Source organism: Octopus bimaculoides, chromosome 5, assembly GCF_001194135.2.
Source record: "Octopus bimaculoides isolate UCB-OBI-ISO-001 chromosome 5, ASM119413v2, whole genome shotgun sequence".
Classification (NCBI taxonomy): Eukaryota; Metazoa; Mollusca; class Cephalopoda; order Octopoda; family Octopodidae; genus Octopus; species Octopus bimaculoides.
In genome coordinates, this window is record NC_068985.1 from 75,412,550 (window position 1) to 75,421,367 (window position 8,818).

Consider the following 8,818-nt stretch of genomic DNA (forward strand, 5'->3'; position numbering starts at 1 on the left):
TCACTGTGTGGCATCTTTCGTAAGTATCTTCTGCTACAACCCTGGCTGACCAAGGCCATTTGAGTGAATTTACTATACATAAACTATGAGGAAGCCCTTTGTATACGTATGTATAAATATACTCACAAACATACATATAAATTTATGTTTGTGTGTACATGTGTGTGTTTATGTATGTTTATGGACATCTTTATTTTTCAATAGTTGACAAAAGTCAGGATTTTACGTCATAATATTGAAAGTTCTGCAAAAAGAAACCACTAGAATAAGTATCAGAATAAGTACTAAGATCTATTTGACCACTAAATACTTCAATGTGATGCCTCAGTGTGGCCAGAGTTCAATAGCAGAAGCAAGTAAAAAAAAAAGGAGTGAAATGATTCTTTATATTAGTCATTTTCAACTGCCTGTTGATATTCATCCGTTTTACGTTTGCTTCTGCTGGTAACTACGAAATAATTATAAGTAATACATGACACTCGATGAACTGACTATACACAGATGCTTACAAATTATTGATTTTGTACCTATGTTATGAGTCACTAATAGATTTAATATGATTTCATGACATGTGAGTCATAGACAGGGTAGAGTAATAAAAGAATGTTTTCGATACGTCATTTTACGTTGCCAATCCAAATTTTCATGGGATCGATATTCCCTTTCATTCTTCCAGGACGTAAGCTTAATAATAAATATTCAAAACCTTTGGATGATTAAAATGCCTATACACTGCCAAGAACATATGGGGCCTTCTGCGTAAATTAGAAGACATTATTAGAAGACATTATAATTTATTATCATATGAAGGATTGGATATAAAAGCGATAAAGTACATATTTTGTTATTTTTCTACGAATCAAAATAATGATTGAGTTGAGTTTTCCTTTCAATCTTACGTATTCGATAAAATAAGACCCAATCAAATATTACAATCAATGTAATGATTAGCGATTAAATTTCGGAATTCGAAGAAATGCATGAAGGTAGCTAGATTATTTTCAGAATACTCCATAAAGCGTTATGTATTTTCAAGGTGAGCACGAAAGTTCAAATTTAACAACTGTTATGTGAGTATGCCTTAATATTTACACATTCTTTATTTTCTCCCGTTGTTTCGTACTGTTTCTTTCTGTGGAAGAGCGTAGGCTCGAAACGTTAAAGACTTTTTCATTTACCGAGCGTTAAACTCATACATCTGTTTGTTGTCTGCACCACCTGTCTTCGTCTATTTTTTTGTGAATTCTTCCCTTAATATTTACAGGCCTTAATATGAATATTTCCTAGAATGTATCTACGCTTATCCTCAACGGTAATTTAATATCTTATGAATGCAATTGTGTATCAGTGAACTTGAACTAATTTCGATTTGGCTGATCACTATTTAACTGGTATAAGATTCCAAGTTCAACTGCTTAGTTAGATATGAGCTTTATAGTCCGTATCTTCACAACTTCATAATAATATGGTATTCCTATGTTGATAATAACATAGGAATTCATTTAATTCATGAAAATGGTGTATAGTTTATGTTATATGCGGGATTTCATACATGCTAACTTTAGCATTGTTCTTTCCTAAGACAAGCTGATATTTATATCAACGCCACAAGAATTTTCTTTGCAGTGTTGACATTAAGTAACTGGACTTTGTAGAATAACTTTAGCATGTTTTCTCAAATTATATCCCAATATGTGTTGCATTGTTTCGAACAATACAACATACATAGGACATCTATTATTTATATTACAGGATTTGTGGATATTCATTTCATTATATGTTGTGGTGATGGTCTATTCTTTTATCGCAGATACATTGCTTCTGTTGCCCCATTCAGAATGAATTTGTTGAACCAAGCTAAAGATATTGCTTTATTTATGTATATGGAATGCAGTTCAAAGAAGTATAAGCAATATTCGGTTTGTCTTTATGGTTATTCACCACTGTCGATTTATATGCCACCAGTATATCTATTTTCGGTATTGCTTTAGCTTTAGACTTCAGATTTTTCAATCTGATCCAATTTCGTATGAGAATTATTTTTGCTGTGGATATAATCGATTTCCTACCATATTTACGGCCATAGTTAACAAAAGCACGCACCAAGATATTTTAATGGGAAAGTCGTGAGCAATATTAACAACTGCCTTCTTAATCTTACACCTGATATTCAATAACCCCTTACCACTTCTTTAAAGGGGCGTATAGTCATTGTGTTTCAGTATGGGGTGTTCTTTTATTCGATTTCTCATTTTATGATCTATAGAATCTATGTTTATGTTTCATTCTCTTATTACAAGAGTTACATGTTATAGATGATACTGAAAATGCGTTAATAGCACGTAGTTTTATTCCTAGTGTGATAAGTCATTTTTTTATTTTAATAATTAGACTGAATATTATTTTTCATTCTTGTTATTACAACTTTCATATACATGCATACTGTTTTAATCGCATCAATATTCAAGAATTTGTATATCGCAGATTTTCTCATCATCTGTATGATATTCTCTCCCAGGATTTCTAAATCTGCATAACTTTTCGAATTTTTATTTATTTATTTTTTACTTACTTTCCAGTTTTTGAGGATTTTTTTCAGCCCAGAGAACATATTAATATGAGGGTATCCACAAAAATTAGTTTTGTCCTCCTCCTCTGTATATAAAACCGTAAAGTAGATTATTTTATATACAACTCAAAAATAACAAGCATAAAAGGAAATGAAGATAACAGGTAGAGGAATTAACACTAATAACAGAAACGACACACACACACACACACACACACACACATACACACACACATACACACACACATACACACACACACATACACACATACACACACACACATACACGCACACGCACTACCGCTACGAAGACATGTCAACCCAAAGAGTAGACGAACAGGCGAAGGGAGATCAATCCCTACATCGGAAGAAACCAAAACTGAGAAATCTATTCCCCTCGCAGAAGATTTAAATCTCACAGTAATGAGAACATCTATGCTAAATAGATAGATTTCCAAAGAGAAAACGAAATCGTAAAGTTGCTGGTTCATGAACAAAAGGGTATAGATCGCACATGCAAACTATGTTGCAGTCATATCCAAATTGTATCCAAGTCTTAACTAGGACTCAGTGCAGAAGAATACGAATAGCTGGCGAGCAGACATATGGTAATATCATTTAGCTCATAGGATCGTGTTGATAGAGTAACTCTAAATGTTTTTTTAATGATATTTTTATATCATTTTTAATTACTGCACGCTTTTATATAATTGTATGTTTTATTCTGCGTTTAATTCATATCAATTATTTTCACATCTCTTTATATAGTAAATTTTATTATATCTTTAAACTTTCCCTGATTTTTATAAAATTTTGCCCATCCCAGTTTATTTTACAACTTTGTGGATAACATTATTATGTATGCATGAAAAATCGCTGGTAGCAGTTATAAAAAAGATTAAACCGGTGAGCTGGCAAAATCGTTAGCACGCCGAGCGAAATGCTTAGTGGCATTTCGTCACTTTTTACTTTCTGAGTTGAAATTCCACCGATGTCGATTTTGTCTTTCATCTTTAAGAGGATCGATAAACAAATATACTAGTTGTACCAAAATTTAAAAGCATTGGTGTTACTATTGTTAAGACGGCGAGCTAGCAAAATTTTAGCACGCCGGGCAAAATGTTTGGCTGTATTTCGTCCGTCTTTATTATCCAAGTTCAAATTCTCCCGAGGTCGGGTGTGCATTTCATAATTTTAGAGTCTATAAAATAAGTACTGGGAAGTCGATGTAATCGACTTAAACCCTTCCAGAAGTTGCTGGCTTTGTGACTAAAATTTGAAACCGTTATTATTGCTGTTGCTGCCTCTGCTGTTGTTACTTCTACTGTTATGGTTATGGTGGTTTGAAAACGACTTCTAAATGGAGAGGTGGGAATTTTTTCTCCGTTTTAGGGAAAAACAAGATTTTAATCTGTGTAGAAAAATACTTTTCTATCACTTGTAAGAAAAAATTGCTTTCGCACTTAAAATCATCCCCAAAATATTAGAACGTAAACAGATATACTTTTGCAGACAGTAATATGAAGAAAATTCAATTCTCAGCAAAAGACGTATATTTCACAAAAAGAAGCAAGTAATGAATATCTGGCAGCAATTATTGTTTTCAACAATTTAAACTACACGAATTTCGATAACAACAGCAGCAATAACACATGCACATTTTTTCCAAGCAAAGTAATGAATGAAGATTTCTAATTAAATAACAAGTAAAACGTTCTAGCTTTTCTTCTCGAGCTGCAGCAACCTCAAACAGAGATGTCCTCAATATGAATTATGTGGTGGAGAAAAATCTTCCTGGAAGAGCTGTGTGACAAGGGAATGCATCTTTACATCAACACCTTATATCGTACCGAAAAATATGTAAACAACTTACCTCTGCATCTTAAAAACCATAGGAGATTTCTCGTGCCTCCGAAAGGCTTATACCAGGCAGTCCTAGCCGATGTGTGGAATAACACATCTTTCATATCTTGTGGAAATATATGCACAATATGACAAAAAGGAGGACGAGGCAAAAATATGACCAATCTGATACGTCAGACACCTGTCCAGAGGTTCTTGCCACAATACTTGGAATGGCGCAACACAGGGGTTACAATAAAAGTTATTAGGGATGACATTGTCCCCTGGTTCGTTGTCACTTTTGTAACAAAGCACTGATACGAGTTAAATGCAGGCTTAACCAAAACCGACATATTTGCTAAGTGAAGTCTATATTGTAACATAATTGCTGCTGAAGACTATGAAACCATTCTGGTGCTGTGCTCGTTGTGGATACAAGACAGAAAACCCTGACGCTATACTCGTGATATTAATATTCACTTGAAATCTTTCTATTCTAAATATCTCGAATAGGATGGCTGGAAGATTCAAGTCATACTTAATGCCACACTTGACAAACAATAAATAGAAAACCAGGAAACCGAAAAACCTATTTCAAGTAATACATTACACATCAAAATCCAGTTTCCAGAGCACCGCCAGCTATAACTGTGGAAGTAGCAGATTAAATACCTTTATGTTTAATATTGGAAACATGAGGTCGTTGTTCAAGGCAAGCATCAGTATGAGTAATGTTATCAGGAAAGTAGTGAGGCGGCGGCTGATGAGTGAGTTTGTCAACAATCCATGGTGACGTAATATGAAGAGAGTGAAAGACATAGATCTACTACGCTCTATTCAAAGAAGCAAAATTTGAGGAAAGAAAATAACCACCACCACTATAACAACAACAATAATAATACTAATACTATTTCTACAACTACTACTACTACTACTACTACTACTACTACTAATAATAATAATAATAATAATAATAATAGCAATAATAATAATAATAATAATAATAGCAATAATAATAATAATAATAATAATAATAATAATAGCAATAATAATAATAATAATAATAATAATAATAATAATAATAACAACAACAACAACACAATGGTTCCAAACATTAACACATGGCAGCAAGTTCGAGAGGGGGTTAAGTCGATTACATTGACACCAGTACACCACTAGTGCCTACTTTATTAAAACCGAAACGCTGAAAGGCAAAGTCAACCTCAGTGAAGTTTGAAACCAGAACGTAAACACAGACGAAATGCCACTAAGCATTGAATTTCTACCTGCTAACCCGAAACACAGCGGTCAGTCCTGCCAGAAAGGTATGTCAATCAACTGTGGCTGAAGCCAAACCTAAGGAGAAGCCGCATTGTTTCTTTCAATGTATCAATACAAGCAATAACAAAGATAACAACAACAAGCTCCAAAAGAAAACAATTAACCAAACTAACATCAGCAGCATCAATGACAACAACAATGACAGCGACAGCAACAACAATGATGAAGACGATGATATCAGCAAAAGCAACAATAGTGAATTCAAAACAATCTCACAACCAGGACTGTCGTTTGCTACTGCAAAGCAAATGTTGGTTAATATACTGTTGGAATACAACACTGACTTCAGCTTGAGGAACCGGCACTGCTTAGCCAGGCCGGATTTGATCGTATTCCCCAGCAAGAAAAATATAAAATCAAAAAAGATGCTCATCTATAAATGTATCGAGAAAAATAGAAGAGTCAAAAACCTAACATAAGCTCAAGCTGAGAAATACTGACGGAGGTGCAGGAAACAGTATGGCGTCTCAGAATAGGAAAACAATTTGGAACAATAGAAGTCCTCTACCTACACGAGAAGTTATAAAAACAGCCACGGCTATGTGTTCCTGTGAGAAATATGTCTTCATACTTTTCTCTTTAATAAAAAGTTTGTGCAAGATGACTGTCGTCATCTCATTTCAAAGAGATCTATGTTATCAGTAATCAAATGTTTTACTATATCTGTAAAAATTAGAATTCAAATGTGAAGTGTAATCTGGAAGTTGATTTTAAATTTGAAAAGTGTCTGTAAAAATAAGAACATTAATCTACAAATCCATACAACAGTTAATTATCTAATAACAAGGAAAAAGTCATTCATGAAAATAAGTGAAAGTTTCAAGTAAACACTCACGAAAATTTTTAAGACACAACCATAACTAAGCCAACGAACACAAAGAAATCATTTGTAACCAGATTACATCTAATTCGGTAGATATTTTAGTTGTTGCTGTTTTTTTTTTTTTTGTTTTTCGTTTTTTCAAATACGAGCAGATATTGAACTACAATGCTTACAATTTTAATCATATCTTCAGGTAACTTCATGTCAGATTTTATACTCAACTCCTAACTCCAACATATTTTGCCAACAAATTTGCAAAACAAAACATGTTTCTCTATTAGACATACTGTGTGCACCATCGGTTGTGACCAAAACTATTTTTGAAAAGTCAATGTGTTGATTAGATAAATCGTTTACTACTATCTTACATATTTCTAGCTTTGTGAATATCAGTAACAATAATATAGTACACAACAGGAAAACATGAAATTCCTAATCACACATTCCAGTATTATGTTTTCTTGTTTCATAGGTTTCAACCACTGACAAAGTAATCAGATTCCTATAAAGGATAGATATTTGGACTGATTGTATTAACCGTGTTTTCCTTAAAACATCTATCGCGATAGTGTTATTATTGTTTGTAGTTGTAATAACATTGTAATTGATATGCTCGTTTTCTTTTTTTTTTTCCATTTTCTATGCTGCTAATTTTCTTCTATTTTTTCTTTTAATGTTCAGGAGAAGTATTCATACATCTAGAACTATATTGGACACTTCTTTAGTTAAACTGTATTTGAAAGACATTTGGTAGCAAGTCGATCAGCCAACTAAAGGCTTCCATGCAACCTTTATTGTTCTTACTGCTTTTATTGTTTGAATGGACATGGCTGTTTATGCTATATCATTCGCAAAACATTTATTCATAACCTCCAGGTAATTATCTAATGTCTCTCGAACATTTCGTTTTATTTTTATTTTTTAATGCTCGACCAAGATATTAAGAAGTTTGAGTGTGTCGTCAAGTATATAATGTTTATATACTTTATTACGTTTATAAAATATGTAATGTTTACATTATATAAAATGATTGCACACTAACGTGCACAATGTCTATTGAACTAAATCAATATAAACAGTGAACCAAATACCATTTCCTTTGAGTTTAGCTTTCGACGAAATCGAGCAGAAATAAATAAATATCATGAAATCTCTTAGAAAATTCAGCAAAACTTAAAGAATCTTTCATAGACTTTATCACATTTAAATCAAATAACTTGAAATTTCGAAACTAAAAATATATATATTATAAATCTCCTCTTAGATTCATATTAGATATTTAATGATTCGTATGTTATGTCAGTAGCTATACACACTCATGTACAAAACGTAACAAGTACGCTGACTTCCAAGCATACAATATACGTGCGTGCACACACAGAAACACACTCATATATATTTCTATATATGTATTTATTTATATTTACACGTATATCAGTATAGAGATAATGATGCAAGTAAAGAAATAAACACGCTTGGGCTTGATATATAAAATCTACATACGTATATACACGTAAATAAATATATAGGGATATAGAGAGAGATAAACAAGTGCTAAAATTATTCATGATTAATATGCATATAGATATTTTAAAGTTACAAAACAGATTTACATGGAATACAAGGAAAATAAAGGGAGACAGCACGGTATGTCTGCTACTGGGGATTCGGAATTACGAAATAGCTGTAATGTCGGTAGTTGGAGTCTGCAAAACATCAAAGATATGCAGCCTGTGGTGGGTGCATATAAACATTACCGTAAATCTTGCCACCGTCTTCAGAGTGTAGAGATTGGCTCGGGAGATTGGTGGAGAGGTGTCCACTATTGGTTGCATACTCTTGACTGTTTTGCAACATTACAACTATTACTGTTTTGCCAACATTACAACTATTACGTAATTCTGAGTCCCCAAATCAGCTGTCGAACTGAAATACCAAGCCCTCTCTCCTGATTTATGTGTATTACTTGTACTCCGTGTAAATCTGTTCTGTATTTATATAAATATCTATATGCTTATACATGAATGTTCATCTTCCGGATATTTACAGTTTTTGTTTCTCTCTCTTTCTCCCTCTCTCTCTCCCTCTCTCCCTCTCTCTCTCTCTCTTTACACACACACACACACATATATATATATATATATATATATATATATATATATATTTCCGAGGTTTCAAATTTGTATATTTAAACGGATAGAGACTTCGAACTCGACAGATTTATATTCCATTTGTTCAATTAT

The 8,818-nt window shown here is 32.9% G+C and overlaps 1 long non-coding RNA gene across 1 annotated transcript in view; it reads left to right on the forward strand.

The window, feature by feature from the left end:
• The first annotated feature begins 262 nt into the window (after positions 1-262).
• The window catches only part of LOC106881647 (uncharacterized), a 13,547-nt gene continuing 4,991 nt past the window's right edge, over positions 263-8,818 (forward strand). The window contains exons 1-2 of the long non-coding RNA XR_001410879.2: positions 263-1,070; positions 7,257-7,451. This is a non-coding gene — a long non-coding RNA (uncharacterized LOC106881647). The remainder of the gene's footprint in view (positions 1,071-7,256; positions 7,452-8,818) is intronic.